The sequence below is a fragment of the Ruditapes philippinarum genome, unplaced genomic scaffold (assembly GCF_026571515.1).
Source record: "Ruditapes philippinarum isolate M1 unplaced genomic scaffold, ASM2657151v2 ctg2486_1_1_1_1, whole genome shotgun sequence".
Lineage (NCBI taxonomy): Eukaryota > Metazoa > Mollusca > Bivalvia > Venerida > Veneridae > Ruditapes > Ruditapes philippinarum.
In genome coordinates this window covers 245,585-246,134 of record NW_026861059.1, presented here as the reverse complement: position 1 = coordinate 246,134, position 550 = coordinate 245,585, and positions in this window count along the sequence as shown.

Below are 550 nucleotides of genomic sequence, written 5' to 3'. Positions count from 1 at the left end.
CTTCGCTGTTTCAATATCATTTAATACACATCAATACAAAATATAACACAAAATGTTTATGTGGTGGTCAGTCAACCTACGTTCAATATTGCTATATTTAAAGTCAAACGAAAACATGGTAAAACAAAAGGGCCATGATGGCCCTGAGGTCGCTCACCTGTATCTAGGCCCCCGGAGCGGGGCCAGTCTAAACCCCAGGGCTTTTATTTGAACAAACTTGGAAGACACTCATTAGAAGATGTTTCACAATGTTAAGTTTTTACTATTTTACTACACATATGTAATGAAAAACAATGATCTCACATTTCCCCCCCCCCCCCCAGGTCCAATTTTCACCCAATGGCTTTTATTTGAACAAACTTGGTAGACATCCATAAGAAGATATTTCATGCTAAACATCTAAGCTCTAGCTCATTCGGTTTTTTAATAGCACTAATGTTCAGTATTATGATCTGAATATAACCGGCACGCGTACATGTACTGGAAAGTTATTATATATATTTTTTTTTCTGCAGAAATTATATATTCAGACAAGATAAAAATGAAACCA